This window comes from Monomorium pharaonis, chromosome 4 (genome assembly GCF_013373865.1).
Source record: "Monomorium pharaonis isolate MP-MQ-018 chromosome 4, ASM1337386v2, whole genome shotgun sequence".
Classification (NCBI taxonomy): domain Eukaryota; kingdom Metazoa; phylum Arthropoda; class Insecta; order Hymenoptera; family Formicidae; genus Monomorium; species Monomorium pharaonis.
This window is the reverse complement of record NC_050470.1, coordinates 7,014,556-7,030,545: the sequence shown is the minus strand read 5'-3', so window position 1 is coordinate 7,030,545 and position 15,990 is coordinate 7,014,556. Positions and strand designations below refer to the sequence as shown.

At 42.3% G+C, this 15,990-nt stretch overlaps 1 protein-coding gene across 4 annotated transcripts in view; it reads left to right on the top strand.

Moving 5' to 3' along the window:
- The window catches only part of LOC105834023 (ras-related protein Rab-37), an 85,369-nt gene that overhangs the window by 51,560 nt on the left and 17,819 nt on the right, over window positions 1-15,990 (top strand). The window contains exon 1 of one of the 4 annotated variants that reach the window (XM_036286395.1): window positions 3,511-7,734. The exons of the other annotated variants lie outside the window; for them this stretch is intronic. The gene's annotated coding sequence lies outside the window, so the exon portion shown is untranslated. Of the gene's footprint in view, window positions 1-3,510; window positions 7,735-15,990 lie in introns of those variants that run through there. 4 annotated transcript variants of the gene reach the window in all.

Below are 15,990 nucleotides of genomic sequence, written 5' to 3'. Positions count from 1 at the left end.
AAATCACAAATCTTGATGGATCGCTGCGACTTTCCGCGATTTGTCACCGATATACTCGATGTTCCGCGAGCGAAAGTAACAAATTGTAATTGGTAACTTGTAATTTCAGAGCGTTGCAATTACTCTTGATATCTTTTTGAATTTTCTAAATAACTATTTTTGTCCAATCACGTTGTTTGACGATTATCATACTTAAACTGGGATCAATCATACGTTGTTTAAAATAAGATTATTTATTTGTAGGATATCATTTATTTATTCACACGGAATTTTAAGATAAGAAAGAAAATTATTGAGAGATTTACTGTACGTAAATCTTGAGAATGAATCGTCACATGACTGTTGCAAAACAGTCGTCGTATATACGCGAGTTCTTCTTGCGCTAGAAAATAACGCTCATAACCCAAACAGCATGAGTGTCACGTGTCTCGGATACGTTTTAAATACGAGAATGTTACACTCCCTGATGGGACAGGCCGAGATGGAAAAAAAAAGACGTGCGACCACGTGCAATTGCGGTAAACAGTTAGGGGAAATTGTAATGTAAATCGTGACATTTCGCGCTGTTTGTGAAGGCCCTGCAACTCCGCGGAAGATAAACAGTTCGCCTTAACGGCCGAACTTTGTCGCTTGCAAATTCGCAGAATCGACGACACTTCACCGGGAGTAAAAGTTTCGCTAAATCGCGTGTTCTCGGATTTATTTGCATTTTCGAAATGGCAAATATTTTTCTCGCTTGAAAATTGCGCTCCACGCTGGTCGTAACATTTGTTCAGCGACATTTCCCCCGGTGAAGAGATCTAACACCAAAATTCAACACTTAATCTGTATAAAACCGAAGATACGTTATCTGATATCTTCGCGATAAAAATCTCCAATTATATACATTTCACATTTCTCTTTCTTTTTACGCTTCTCATCAAGTTTCTCGTGACTTTTTCTCCCTTTCGCCGACGTAATTCTCGCGGAATGGGGGCATGTCGTGAACGCGAATATTTTTTCCCTCCCGGGCAAAACGGAAACTTTGCCGCGCCACGGTTGACGCGTTAATTATCGCTCGTGCTTTTCCCTCTTAGATGTGACTGTACTCCGAACGGGAAAAAGAGACCGTCCTCGCGTCATAGAGACCGCACTTCCTGGTTCTTTCTTCTTTCTTCGAGATGAAAGGGCTTCGATCTTAACGTGCCTTCCAGGCGTTGGGTATCCAAGGGGGGATGAGATTACCGACACGGTCGCCGATCTCGCCGTGTACGCATCGCTGTCCCTTATCATCACCTTCTAGAGAATCTGTTTCAGCTCGACCATTTTTCAGGCCGCCTCCGCGCAAACATTTTATCCCGCAGGGATCGCGATCAATGTAAGAACGCGGGGATCGGGAGGTGAATAATCGCGGAGCTGACCCCTCGAGCTGCCGCTACTAGTCGGTCGATTGTCAAAATTTATAGCCGGTTATCGCCGCCTTTGGCTACCCGCCATGATTTTGGCGACCGTGGTTATTTTTCTAAAACATGGGACGACCCGGATGCGGATTTATTTGCGAATACGTTGGAAAGGTATTCGGGGTTTTGTTGATTGACAATGGAAAAAAAAAAAAAAAAAAAAAAACGACGGTATTTTTAAAAAACCACCGTGGGATGCAAGGCACCCGCGCGTCACGATATTCGCGACATTATTACGAACTTTGTTAAACGCACGAAACTATTTATCAAATAAATGGCCGGAGGTTTATTTTGCTGTAAGCCTCTGCTTTCGTAACGGATACAATAACTACGTCATCCGTACATAGCCGGCGGAAGCTACAGATTTTTTGCGCTCGCACAAAAAGACAGCTATATATACATATAGGTATATAAAATATATTTATTGGAAGACGAAAGTGCTCTCAGCACCGCACAAAGCGCTTTGCGGAGAAAGATAGAAAGTTAAAATAACGAAACGAATGTTTTCGAATTGAATCTGAAAAATCGATTTATATATACAGAATGTCAAAGAAATATTCTTTACTTACTTTTTCGGAAGTTGAAAAAATATTTGGACTTTCCCCAACGTAAATAAAAACTTTGTACAGGTGCACATCAACATACAAGAAATATTTAACATTTATTATCACAACCCGAGTTTATATTTCGACAAATCCGATATACAAACTAGATTATTTACGCGCTCGTGATATTACATAACCACGTTAACAGTTGAATTAAGCAGGAAACTACAGTTACTTTTCCAATTTTTCTCTTTATTAATTAACCTTTAAGTAGATAAGTAGTTTATTAATATATTACGTCATAGTTGACTTTAGTTACGCCTTTACAAAAAAATGTAAAAAATGGAACTTTAACAACAGGTATAAATCGTTACCTACTTAAAAGTATAAAATATTTAAGGAATTATGCTCGGAAAGTGACCATTCCACTAACCCACTTAAAGATTAATGGAATTTTCGATAATGTGGCTATAACAGAAAAACTTTTATTACTTAAATTAAATTAATTGAAAGATCAATCGTCATTTAGACGAAATTATTTTGTAATGAGCAAAATGTAAAATGTCATTTTAGATTGATATCATTAATCTTGCATATCACAGATCATAGTATTAATTCTCTTGTTATTTAACTCTCTCTCTCTCTTACACACATACATTCTCTTGTACACATGTCAAACGGAATTTGATAGCTCTCAGCAACCTTAATACCGATTAAGGTGTTTGTGGTGCCATGTCCTGTAATTGAAATTAACTTCATACGGGAGAAAGAGACGGCTGCCACAAAGTGATGGGCTCGCGTTTCACTTATTACATAGTGGAATGCCTTTACAAAAGCCGAAATCCGAGACACAACCCAAATTCTCCGTTAGAACCACCAAGCTCTTCGACACGGAGACTACAATGGAAGTATAGCAGGATCGTGAAATATCCGATTTCCGACTTGGAAAATCTCTTTTTATTATTACGCGCAATGTAAACATCGACCGTCGGATACAGCGAGTCGAATCATTAATTTCGGTACGCGTTTTCGCAAGAAATTTCTAAAATCTTGCTACGTAGACAAACGTATACGTGAGAGATGCATTGCTATTTATTCCGAAAGTGAAATGTGTGTTTGTTGAGAATAGAAATTACGCGCGCTCTCCTCGCAAAATTATTGCATTAATCAGTCACCGGGGGAACGGAAGTGTGTGTTTGCTTAAATCGTCGGCAAATGCATGACCCGTCAAATTACGGTGTCCCTCCACGTTGTTACGGCGATCCGGTCTGCCGTGAGAACACCGCGGCACTTATGCTTACGAACATGACCACGTTTCTCGTCTCATCCATCATATAACAATGGTGTTCGCCTCGGGAATCCCGAGCATACACGAGATATATCCCGGGGGGATTTTCGGACGCACGTGTCTCGGAAGTCGGATCGTTTCTATTTCTTTCTCCTCCTCCTTCTCCTCCTCCCCCTCCTCAAGAAAATCTCCGAAGATCCGGTGCATTTGTTTCAAAGAATTTCTTCGGCGATTGAAGAAGCAAATTTCGCATCGATGGTATCCTCAAGGTATTGCAAATCGGTGCCCTTCAGCTTTACGACTCCGATCCCGCATCTCGCGCGCGCGATAGCATCTTGATAAGAGAGGCACCTTGTTTCGTTGCTTGATACGCTCGTCGGGTTCCCGCTCCGTTCCCTTCCATCGATCGCCTTTCGGGTATCGCGATCAGGTAAGCAGATACGAGCGAGCGATTTGAGTTCGCTCCGATGTGTTTTCTCATCGACGTTTTTTGCGAGAGTATCAAGCGATCGTCAAATACGCTCGGTTCGATCGGGACTTTATCGAATGATAAATTCGCCAGGTGAATTTTCAGTATAAACTCTCCGGTTAATGTCATCCGATCGACTTATCTAGGCCTCTGCGCGAATTGCGATTTACCATATAAATTGCAAGAGATCTCCGTCATTTTTATACGTCCAATCCGAGCGGCATCTCATTCCGTAGGCTATAACTTATTTTCACGGAAGAGGTATGAAGCCACGCTCAAACACGCAGAGTCTCGCAAATTCGTATTCTCTCATTCAGCAAGTAATGCGTTTCGCCTTTTTTTTTTTATTATTTATGCCGTTCTTGGTGTGACATTCACGCTTAATCTACTTTAAGGATTATCCGTCTGTTCGTTTTAATGGTAAGATTCTTTGCCGTGATATTTATCAATCATATTGATTTGTACGACGATATTATACTATTTATATTGTTGTAACTAGCGTGGTCGACAGTGTATCAAGAATTCACAAAAACGAATTGACGAAAATTGATTGAGGGGGCATCGTCTGGAGAGATTTCATGTTAATTGAAAAGCAACGCAAAATTTAGGAGATTAATTTAATTTCTCGAGAGAGCATAGCATTTACATAGTAACTTAGGCTATACGTTGAACCGCCGAGGATAGCCTTTTTGGACCGGCGACGGCTGGTGAATACGACCGTAGGAAATCGACTTTTGCTCGTGCGATGCTCGAACAATGGGCAATAAAGGCGATAAGAGTTAATTTCATCGGCCGGCGCGCGCTGGAGCAAGTGGCCACTCGAGCCGCGTGTAGTCGTCAGTTTGTGGCCGAGTCCCGGAGGGAAGAGAAGAGGCCGGCATGCGCCACCGTTCGCGTACGGCATCAGTCGCGCGTAACGCAGGAAATGCGTTAATCCGTCCGTTCTCTCTAGCGGTGGTCGTTTGTCGGAAAGCGGACGCAGCGGGGAACGCCCGAGAGGATTCGCGAGAGGAATAAATCGCGACCGAGGTAGAACGAGATCGCCGAAATTCTCTCATTCAAGTATAAACTTTAATTGGCATAAGCGTCTGCTGGTGAGATGTGATATTTTGTCTCTCACCCCTTTTTTTTCACGGTATAACGTAACAACTCTATAGACTCTTCCGGTTCATAATGGCTCTGTAAATAATTGATAATTTTTTATATTCGGCGCGAAGATGACTACTACTGATGTGAAGGCAGATTTTAATCTTGCCAGTTGACACGTGAAGTAATTGACGCGCGGTTATGATTCGGCGTGTTTTCAAAAGATAATCCTTGCTGCGATGTGTATTTAAAATATTGTTTTTACGTGATATATGATGATCGTCCTGAATAAAGAAAACATATTTATACGGCAATATTTTTCGTATGAGCAAATAAATAAATGCACCGATGTTTATCCTCGCGCGAGATGGAGGGAAATATTGCATTCATTGTAATTAATCGGATTCCCCTTGATCAATATTTATGGAATCACTACGCGAATAATCGCGTTCGCAGTTATTGATTGATAACCGAATAAATATAATTCAATATAATTGAATCTATTGCATAGCATTATTGCATATATATATGCATAGATTCGCGGATATACTTTTGATGTGAGTGCAAACATTCATCGTGATGTAGCCGCGAATGTACATACGTCCTATTTTGTAATTCACGTGACGCATTTGTTACATCGAATAATAGATGATTTACATTTCGCGGAGGATAAATTTCAGATTTTTTTAACCGCGCTGTCGCGACAATTGCGTATTACTTCCGGTTTGCCCTTCGTATTATCGCCTCGACCGGACAAAGCTGCTGTAAAACTTTGCGCGAAACGTCAAAGCGTGAATCTGCGTTTCTCTGTTTCTCTGTTATTTTTTATTCAAGTTTTTATTTAATTTTTTTATTCAAGTACATCAAATATTAAAGAAAATGACATTTTTTGTGTCTCAAATATCGTGTCACATATTTGGGGGGGGGGAGGATTCGCAATCTATCATTTAAGACAGCGTTATTTAAAAATACCGGATATAGACATCATCTCGCCAGGGCAGGGGCTCCCAGAATTATCCGTCTTAATCTCAATGACATTTTTCGGTCAATTTGAATCTACATATACGTCCTTTGTTCCAACGATTAATCAAATGAGCGGATGTCGACATCGCTCTTACGTAAGATTTAGCAACGTTCGTCAATAATGATTTCGAGTCGTTGTTTTTCCTCGTAAAAGTTCGTTTTTCATTTTCAGCGCGATTCGAGGATTAACCGCAGAGAACGATCTCGTCTATCGTCAAACCGGCTGCGGCGATCATTCGCTCGCAGTGGCGAAGAGAGGAGAAAAAAACGGGGAAAAGCGTTTAAAAAAGTGGTAGGGAGTCAGAGAGAGAGAGAGAGAGGAGTGGAAGAGGGTAGAGCACTTGAACAACGCGTTGCGGCGTCGGGCAAACGCGTTGTTCCTGCGACCGACACATTTTCCGTGCCGATGCACTTACCCTCGCGCACCCTCTCCGCGCGCGTTGCACCCTATACAACGCCGGCGACGATGATCTATCCCTCCGTGCGCTTCCCCACCCTCATTCTGTGTCTCGTCGCACACACACACACACACACACACACACACACCATCTCTACTTCCTTTCGTCCGTCACCCCACTCGTCTACCCTTCGCTCACCTACGAGTGACGACGCCTGCCTCTCGAAATAGTCGCTACAAAGCGATTCACCGTGCATATCGTGCCGCGGACGTGATTGCTGAGCCGCTCTCTCTTTCTTTTTATCCTGGCGTAAAGAGAAAAAAAGCGGCCGGCCGGGAACGAAGATTTCGGCGCGGGCGACGCGAAGATGATTTTTTCGGGGCGGACGAGACGGCGTTCCTCGAGAGATTCTCGCGGCTACGCGGTGTGGTTCGATGTGTCGGCGTGAGTTTTTGTAGCCGACGGTATATTTCCGTTATGATATTACCCGCGTTATCGGAGTTATTGTGCAACGGCAGTATGACAGTGCTTATCGCTCCCGCTGCTTGGATCCCTCTGCTGTTCGCTGTTCGCGCGCGCACCGTCAAGCTCTACCCTCATCGCAGTTCTTGCCTTCCATTCATTTCGACCGCCGTTAATCGGCTTTCGCGGAGAGTGCACTTCTGTATCTGATGAAATATTCGGCGTGTCTGCAGGAATCAAAGGCCAGCTGAGTTTTATCGCAAATATGCGACACGGAGATCGGCGGAGCGGCGATTGTGTCGACGGTGACAATAGACTGCGCGCAGAAGAGATCGTGAAACTGTTTAATGTGCGTGAAATTGTTTTACGTACTTTCTCAGCGATCGTTTCAAGAGAACAATTTAATTTCTCACGTTTTAATCCACTTATTCACCGTCGATCGGCGCGCAAATTGTGTTTTTAATCGAAGATACCGCGTCCGGTGGCACGGACTTTCGTTTTATTTCGATATGTTTCATCTTCGCCGCGCCGTCGATAAAAGTTAGAGTTTCCGAGGATAAAAAAAAAAAACTGTTTCGTAATTCCGTCAGTCGAGAATCGACGAACGTCGAGTGACGACGGAAAGTCGTCGCGGGCTTTTGAGTTCGTTACGCGGTAGCGAATGACAGTCGTCACGAGAACGATCACGGTTCAGCGCGGCCGGAAAGTGAAAAATGATTCCTCGCGATACCTCGTTATAAGCGAGGGCACACGTGGATAACCTGGTGAGCGATGTGCATTACGTGCCGGTGATTGAACATCGCGGCGCCGCCGCCACGCGTATTACGACAGTCTCCCGGGATGAGAGAAGTGGCACTTTATTCATATATTATTCGCCACGAGAGATAGAGGCGTATCGATACACCGATAATCGGACCGATACACGACTGCGCTCACTCGAGCGCTCGCTCGGGATCCTTGTCGGAGATGTGCGCTCGTTAGTCGCTGGGATGGATAAACAGAGGAAGGGAGACACATCGAGAAGGTATCACACATCTCTTTCCGTGCTCTTAACTCTTAACCGGGCAACCTCCTTTCCGATCAAAGTAAAAGCACGCAATCTCCTCCGCGTTAATTATTTCACAGAGAGCACCGTTTGTACTAGAATATAGAGATCCATATGTTTGGGGGACAACGATTGGATGAGCGATAAAAATTTGCGAATCATTGATACACGAAAAAAAAAAAGTATTGTAAACTAGTATCGAGTTATTAAAACTAATGTATTTTGTTTAATGATCATTATTTTATATGTAAACAAGAAATATACATAATCTTTTTTAAAGAATTTTATAATTATTAATATTGTTTAATTTTTCTTATCGAAATATTATATTTTTATTTCAATATTACAATAGTCATCTATAGAACATAATATGATTGTCTTGTTAATTATAGCAAAAAGTTTTAATTCTTAATTTGAAGATGTTATCTTCTGTTTGATATTCTTTCTTTTTAATAATATGAACATTATTGCTAAACGTAGAAGAATATTTTTTTATGAAACTGTACAAAATATTTTAAAAAGCAAATTGTGTCTGTTTGCAGCTCTATAGTCTTATTCCAAAATTTAACATTTTGAAAATAAAAATATTCTCAAAACAGAAATGTTATTTTTTCCTGTATATGCAGACCGAAAGATAGTTCGGGATCGCAAGGAGCTTTTAGCTACTGATTAAGATATTCGATGTAGCGTGATTTTCTCCATGTGAAAAGAATTGTTAATTCATATTGCGAAACGCCATTGCAATTCACGCTATAATGCGCGATGATACACAAAATTTGATTTCTAGGAATGTGCGTATTGGATGCTGATTCTTGATATACGTATAATATATGGGACAGCATTATTCAATAGATGGTTAATGAACCGCAAGCGAAATCAAAACGATCTCTCTCTCTCTCTCTCTCTCTCTCTCTCTCTCTCTCTCTCTCTCTCTCTCTCTCTCATTTACTCTACTCCCGATGAATAGTGGAGGGGTTGTTTGTGTCGTTAATTTCCAACCCGGTTTACGTCGACCGCGGCGCGATGCAGAGTAGGAAGTCTGGGTCGAAACCAGTGATAATCAGAACATGATAAAGGGTGGCTCGCCATACTCTCTGAGTTTATCGCATGCCTCGGGGGTTCAAATGCGTTTAAATTGTCGTGGGTGCGAAAGGGTCCGTACGAGTTATTATCGAGAGTTACGACACGGATGATCCGACGTTGTTTCTCCGATAAAATCTCGGCTTTACGATAGAAGCTCCGTGTGAATGGGGGAGTTTTTGATGGCAGCGATGTCAAGGAACTTGACTGCTTTAATAATCGACAGCTCAGCGAGATGTCGAGATAATTATCGAATTGTGAAACAAATGAGAAAATAATATTCTTAATAAAAAATGTAAATCGTGTGCGATCTATTTAGAGTTTTATTAGAGAATTAAAGTGTGTCGCAGTAGTCAAATAAACTAGAGGTCCATTAGGTGTAACGCGTATCTTTTTCCGTTCGAAAAATTCCGATTGGCGAAATTTCCGTTGCTTCCAATATTTCACTCGTTTTTTCCGCTTGCTTACAAACGATAAACAAGATGCAGCAGCAGCAGCAGCAGAGAAACAAAGAGAGGGAGAGTTGGGGATTCGGTCATCTCCCAATTCTGTCTCGTTCACTTAACGAATTAGCGTTTAATTCCAATTAGCGTGTACGCCGTTGTTGTTACACCGGGACACCTCGCTAGTCTCGCGAGAGTTTCACAATTTATACGGTGACGCTTTACAGGATTTGTCCGTTTAATTCGATTTGCCTCTTCCCTGGACTATCTCTACGGTTGTGTCATTTGTTTGCTCGCGCTGGTCGCCGGATGAACTTTTGTATTTTCTAATTATGTTCCGCTTGCCTTCCCCACCTATTGTCCAGAATTTTCAACGCTGCTCAGTACTCGCTTTTTGCAACGATAAACGTGAAACTGTACCGCAATTTGTCTTGCATTAACCTACTTTCATGTAAGGCAATCGTTCCATTGATCGCTACGTCGTTATCCAATTCGCGTGTTCGCGATAAGGCGAGCCTCGATCTACTTCTTTTGATTCGGCCAAGAGTAACGAATGATATATTTTACAAAGTTAATTTAGAGATTATTTTGATGCAAATTTAGACAATCTAATTGATTAAGTTTACTTATCTTTTTTACGTATGTATATATAAAATATTATCAATACTGTACGCGATTGTAAGTGTAACAGCAACTTATATCGAGGTTGAATTATTTCATATTTTCTCATGTCTTACTTAAAACAACTTTATTAATACTTGAGTGTTCTGTTTTCTTTCTTGTACTATATATGGCCAGCACTTAGTAGATTATATTATTCATTTCTTTATATTTAGCAAGTGGTAGACAAAAATGGGAGAGATAGAAAATACTTTGAAAAAATTAACCCTTCTTAGAAATTCTCAAAATGTAAAAGAAAACAAAATGTAAAAGAAATATTAAATTAAATATATTTTTATCTTAATTTGTTAATCACTTTGGATTATTTTCCCCATTTATGATTTTCCTTATGTAATTGATGAGCTTTATGTTGTAGATAATATCTGTTCTTCAATAAAAAACGAACTAATATTTAGAATTTTGTATAGACATTGGATTCAAGCGGGTCATTAAGATTTTAATTTCCGATAAACAAAAACACAAAGAATCATAATTGGTTTCGATACTTCCACAGTTCGCAGCACGCTGCACAGGTTGGATATGTGAGTACCTAAAGGTACGAGTTGCGACTAATGATTTATTTGACGATCAAAGTGAATTTTGTGTTCCTGATTATCACGATGATGCATCCGGCTGCGCGTCAACTCCGATGCAGCGTCGTGAGACTGCGAACTGCACGCGACAATACGCGCAATGTGTGCGCCGCACACGCTGATGCACACCGTGCTCTTGTACAACACGTCGGCGCCGTCGCAAACGGTGGGGAACCAGCTGCACGTAAACTTCTTCACGAACAACCTCGCATTAAAGGACAGAACAGCACTTGTTCAAACGTTGTCACACGTGGAAGCGTAATGAAAGCACGTGTCATCGTTCACAGCTCGGCGTCATTACGCCTCCTCGAGGACGTGGCGGTGTGTCTCAACGTGTGCGAACTTGCTCGCCGCGTCGATGCAAAATTAACACTAATAAGTAGAAATGTCACTTGAATCTCTCACTGGATAGATGCGTTTCATTTTTTTCCTATTCACTTCGAGCTCAAAGCAATTCTTCGGAGAAGCGGCACAATCGTGCGGCAAATGTTGTGGCGCTTTAGCTTGAGGTTTAATCTCCGTCGCGACACTCCTCGCGAAACTCTGAGGTTCTCCTCTTATCTTGCTACGTATCCTTCGTATTGCCGTCGCTCGTTCATCATTTCTGTTACGTTAGCGTGCGCTCGTCACGCAGCGACTCCTCTCTTTCTCTCTCCCTCTCTCGACTTTGCCAGTGCTCCCGCACTCGACTTCCCACAGTTCTTCGCCGAGGACCCGCGATCCGTTACATTATTCCACGCCTTAAGAGCTCCGTTATGGAAAGAGGGAAACATTAGAATACCTTATGAATACGTTCGCGTTTGTGACGAATGTTTCATGAGCCTTAAGGGCGCTTACCTGATCTACGAATATGATGTGCTTTCGATGATAAATTCAAAAAGGAGAGGAGACATCTTCTATTTTCTTAACATACTTTTCGAACCTCTTTCGCGAAGGAAAAAAAAAACCGCGTCACAAAATCAAAGATTTATTTTCCGCGTTTCTACTAAATCTTCGGAAATTTATAATTGACGTATCGAAGATGAATACGGGATAAATGTTATTTTGAAACGCAATTTTAACTAAGTGCTGGTGATTGCAGCGTAGAAGAGAAGTGGAGGAGCTCTCCGGGATTTTTCTCACTTATTTATGTTCCTTCCCTAACATTCCAATTAAGTACCCTTGATGTTTTTAGAATCGAAAATAACGACGAGACCCACTTTCCCACTATCGACGTTTCCGCGCGACAAATCGTTGAAGTTCCGGTGGCGGTGGCGGTCGTACACCGCGGAGCGGTTGCTTTTCTGCTCGCGCAGATGCGGAGACGAGTCAACGCGCGGTTTACGCGGCGGCGTCTCCCTGCGTGAATTACGAGAGCAATTTTCACACTCGCTCCGCGCGCACGCAAAACAGCCGAGAGAGCTCGTAAAGCTCTCGGCCGCCGTTTATCGCTCGGGCCGCGACGCTTCCCGCAATTAGATTAGATTGTTTGCACCGACTCGTTTCGCCGTCGTTCGCTCGTCAGTTTTTGCCGTCCGTCGTTTTTTCCAGTCCCCTTGGGCTTTTTGTCGTATTTCGGGGTAATGCGGTCGCGCGTTCTTTGCCCGCCGTCCTCTCGTTTTTCTTCTTCTTTCTTCCGGTACGGAAGCGTGTTACGTGAGGCAGCACGAGATACTTTCTTTTAATCATTCGCAGTCGAGGCTCATTTCGATCGCGAGTTTCCTTTCTATCTATCTCTCTCGACTCCCGTCGACCTTAACGAGTTTTTCGCATTCGGCCCGCAAGGGCGACTTTTGTTTTCTTTCTCACGGTTCGCCGGTCAGCCCTCTCTCGTTAGCTTGGAGATGTTTTGTCCGATGATGTCTTGCGGAAAGTCCGGTCGCTCTATCCATTGTTTCGTTCGTCGACCGCCCGCCTGTAAGAAAAGAACGCTCGATTTCGGTTCGAGCATATAAAATTGTTTAACAACTTGTTGAGCTTTGAATATCCTTATCATATATAGTAGACTGTTACGATAGATTTTTCATAAGCATGTGATGATAACACAACATATAATACATTGCGTAATTTAATTAAAGATAAAAATTATTAGTCTTTAGATAACTTTTTTACTTTTTATTGTTATCTGTTGTATATTTATATCTTACAAATGTCACAAAAATTTAATAACGTCGATAACAGTCCGTGTGCTAAAGAACATGGGACAATATTTTATTTACATTTACAAAATTCTCTTATTTCTTATCAAACAGCAGTGATGTTTTAATTAAACATTGTCACCAATATTATCAAATAAAGATCTGCTTACGGCGGATCACGAGTGCAACGTTGATTCGCGCTCTTTGATTCAAAAAGAAAGAAAACACCCGCTTTGCGCTGACGAAGTGGCATGAAGGATAAAACAATGAACGTGTGTCCATTTAGTAGATTATCAACAAAAATCTTATATGAAATTTAATTGCGCATAGCCTGGCGCAAGCTTAAGACAGAGCTTTATACGGGCGATCTAGCCGTGAAAGCTAAATCTAGTCGTCATAGCTAAATCTCTCCGTCTCGCGCGCGCGTGAGCAGGTCGCTTTACGCCACTCAGGTAATGCCAACCTGGCAGTTTCCCGATCGGCTATTGATTCTTCATCCGGACAGGCGCTATTGCTCCTCGGCGAATTAGCATAATGCTGCCGCGGGCCTTTGCATATTCATCTCGCCGCGCATACTCGGGCTGCCCGCGCTCGCCGCATCGTATCGTATATTATATGTAGAAAGCAGATCCTTCGATAAAGTCGCTTAATTTCGGAGTACCTCGTGACGTTTCAGCCTCGGCTCTCACCACCGCGGGAAAAATTGTCTTGACGAGCCCCGCGATAATATCGCGCGAAGGCGCGCGCGCGCGTACACTTGCCTCGCATGTCGCCCAGGGCGACAGCTGTCTTGTCGCGGGGCGCGCTTGATATCGCAAAGTGTATATCCTATATCGGGACGGATAATATATTAAGCCGTCTCGCTCGTTAGCCCGTTCGATATCCGCGCTCTCTCTCTCTCTCTCTCCATCTCTATCTCTTTATCTCTCTTTCTCTCAGGTTCTCCGTAATTGAATATCGATCCTCTTGCCGATATCGATCTTTATACCGGCGAGCATTTACGACGTCGCGATTTATTAAATGCCTAAACTGACTTAACGGCCACGCTTGCGAAGACCGAGCTTTGATCGAGAGGAAGCGCGTTCCTCGTTCGCTACCGCGTGGACCTTTTCCCTGTGTTTTACACATCCACACGTTGCGCCCACGGGCGCGCACTTCTGCACCTGCACTCGCGTTGATAACGCCGTTGTAATACGCGGCCACAGATTACGGGCTAATGTGCGTAAAGTCTCGCATTCATACGTGTTAACGCCGTACTCGCGCTACCACCGGTAGCTCGCCAATTAGCCCCTGAATGCAACGCAGCGTCAACGACCGTCTCTGGAACTATGCGAAATATCCGCATTATCTCGCATGTACTAGTATCTCGAAAAAAAAAAAAACAAACGATTTCTCGCACAAGTCCAAGGTGTACGATAAAAGTTCTCCATATCAGATTCTATCGATATATTGACCGTGACTACTTTGCGATATACTTGTCACTCGCGCAACTTTGTATGATATTTTTATATATCAAATGCGCATTTTTGCAGAAAAAGTTGAAGATGTAACGCCATAAATATCTCCAGTGTCGACGATATTTATAGTGTTTTTATCCCGTATTAATAACGAGAACAGATAGAAGCTTTTAATGTTACTGATTAGCTATGCTAACTTTGAGAATTGCTTAGAGATTATTTAATAGCGGATTCATGGCTCAAGATCGATAGGCTTGAATCTCGTCTTAACTCTTCAGCGTAGCTCCGGGGAAGGAAGACACGTGACTGCAGTTCCTCGAATGCAAATTGTCATCTAGTTTTGGCTGCGAAATTCATTTTCAGTGTTCTCAGATCTCGCGAAATGGCTTTAGATTGCGAGAACTCCCGTAATTATGCTGCTAAAGCGAAACTTTACGCAGCGAAGAAAATGTCTGCCGCGTCGCTTCAAATCATAATATTGTTCTCGGTAGCACGAGGGAAAACGGGGAATGTGGTAAGAATGTGAATGCGCCACACGGTAGCTGCATTCCCCCGGTCGCGACCCGCGACAATTTATGCCCCGGCGCAACAGTAAATCCTCTTGTTTTTTTCGCGGCTTTGGAAATTTTTTAATTGTCGGCTTAAAGTCAACTCGCGACCTCCCTACGTGTCGGCAAAGTCATTTCGCATGTTGAAATTGCGGTTTACAAACTTGGATCGTAAAGGATTCATCCCGTGCGCGCTAAATGAACATACGCGAAATACTTTCCGAAAAGTCTTCGGAATATAAAAAGAACGTTGCATGCAAAGAACTTTTTCTTTCCCTTTTTTCCTCCCCCTTTCTTCTCGTAAACCGTATTCGGTTTCTCGCGATCTCATTTCGCTGCTTCATTTCGTGCCGGTCGATTGATAAGGATTCAATCGTCGGTGCTAGTTGCACTACATACTTCTTTTTGCCAGAAGGGTGCACGCCAGATTCATTATCGTTTCTAGAGGGAAGAACGGGAGCCGACCATGTGGAAGCGGCGAGCGCGACGGGGATTCGAAGTGACGAGCAAAAAGAGGCGATTATCACACGGAAAAGTCCATGAGAGAACCTGTTCTCGCGGAACGAGTCGGATAAGAGTGCGATCCAATGTATGTCGTATTAATATGATTTAAAGCGATGATTATCCCGCGCGTAACGTTCTGGATGCCGTGCGCGGTGCAGTGGCACATTTCGAATTCCTACAACCACACTAATTAGCAACAAGGCATTCTAGATATTTTCCTTAGAACTTTTGCCTCTTAAAAGATGTTTCTTGCTATCCACATTCGCGATCGGAAAGAAAGAACGGGAAAACGCAAGGCGATATTTTTCACTTCAATCAGATTAAGTCGGGATTTTTTAATAGGAAGCATTTTCAAACAACATTCGACACAATTTAATAACACGATTATTATCGCGATTTGTAAATTAACAAGTAATCTCGAATATTTTAATTTTAAAGTAATAATTCTCGTCAGCGTATTTAATTTTGAAGCATAAATAATTCTCGTCAACATTTTGCCTTTTTTAAAAATAATAACTCACGTCAATGTTTTAATATTAAAGTAATAATTCTCGCCAATGTTTTAATTTTAAAATAATTCTCATAATTATTCGTTTAATTGAAAGGCTGTATCGTAATTTTCGGAGCCGACTTTCGTGTATTACATCGTTCATCGATTTTACGTAACAAAACATTGAACAGCTGTAATGCGGGCTTAATTATTTGCACGCGCAGGATGTACGTCGTCGGTGCGAAACGCAAAATAAAATGCAAAACCTATACAGAAGCTATCAATTATGTAACCGCCGTTCATCGTTAGCAGTCAGATTTGTCTATGTCAATTGGTCCTCAGC